This window comes from Corapipo altera, unplaced genomic scaffold (assembly GCF_003945725.1).
Source record: "Corapipo altera isolate COAL_440 unplaced genomic scaffold, ASM394572v1 59693, whole genome shotgun sequence".
Taxonomy (NCBI): Eukaryota; Metazoa; Chordata; class Aves; order Passeriformes; family Pipridae; genus Corapipo; species Corapipo altera.
The window spans coordinates 12216-13769 of NW_020885481.1; positions in this window are offsets into that span (position 1 = coordinate 12216).

The window sequence follows — 1554 nt, forward strand, 5'->3', positions numbered from 1 at the left end:
CAAAGGATCTGAAGCCAGCTATACACCAACTGAGAAAGAGATCCTGGCTGCTTATGAAGGAGTTCGAGCTGCCTCAGAAGTGATCGGCACCGAAGCGCAGCTCCTCCTGGCACCCCGACTACCAGTGCTAGGTTGGATGTTCAAGGCAAGAGTTCCTTCTACACATCACGCCACTGATGCCACATGGAGTAAGTGGATCGCTCTGATCACACAGCGAACCCGGATAGGGAATCCTAATCGCCCTGGGATCCTGGAAATTATCACCAATTGGCCCGAAGGTGAGAGTTTTGGACTATCCTCTGAAGAAGAAGAGGAGCAGGTGACACGGGCTGAGGAGGCCCCACCATATGACAAGCTACCAGCAGATGAAAGGCGATATGCGCTCTTCACGGATGGCTCCTGTCGCATTGTAGGGACAAACCAAAAATGGAAGGCAGCCGTATGGAGTCCCACACGGCGAGTTGCAGAAGCGACTGAAGGACAAGGTGGGTCAAGTCAGTTTGCAGAGCTTAAAGCCGTTCAGTTGGCTTTGGATATAGCTGAACGAGAGAAATGGCCAAGACTCTATCTGTACACTGACTCATGGATGGTGGCCAATGCTCTGTGGGGATGGCTGGAGCGATTGAAAAAGGCCAACTGGCAGCGCCAAGGGAAACCCATCTGGGCGGCAGAGATGTGGCAGGACATCGCTGGCCGGGTAGAGAAGCTGAGTGTGAAAGTTGGTCATGTAGATGCTCATGTATGCAAGAATCGGGCTAATGAGGAGCATCGTAACAACGAGCAGGCGGACCGAGCTGCCAGGATTAAAGTCTCTCAGGTAGATCTGGATTGGCAGCACAAGGGAGAATTATTTCTGGCTCGATGGGCCCATGACGCCTCCGGTCACCAGGGGAGAGATGCAACATACAAATGGGCTCGTGACCGAGGGGTGGACTTAACCAAGGACATTGTCTCACAGGTCATCCATGACTGTGAGACATGTGCTGCCATCAAGCAGGCCAAGCGGGTGAAGCCTCTATGGTATGGTGGATGGTGGTCGAAGAACAGGTATGGGGAAGCCTGGCAAGTTGACTACATCACGCTCCCCAGAACCCGCCAAGGCAAGTGCTTCGTACTGACCATGGTAGAAGGAAGTACTGGATGGTTGGAGACATATCCCGTGCCTCATGCCTCTGCCCGGAATACCATCCTGGGCCTCGAAAAACAAGTCCTGTGGCGACACGGCACCCCGGAGAGAATTGAGTCTGATAATGGGACCCATTTCAAGAATGGCCTCGTAGACACCTGGGCCAAAGAGCACGGCATTGAGTGGGTGTATCATATCCCCTACCATGCACCAGCGGCTGGAAAAGTTGAGCGGTGCAACGGACTGCTGAAAACCACCCTGAAGGCACTGTGTGGGGAGACTCTCAAACACTGGGAGCTGCATTTAGCAAAGGCCACCTGGTTGGTCAACACCCGAGGCTCCATCAATCGAGCTGGCCCTGCCCAATCAGAACCTTTGCATACTGTAGATGGAGATAAAGTCCCCGTGGTGCATATGAGAGGAATGTT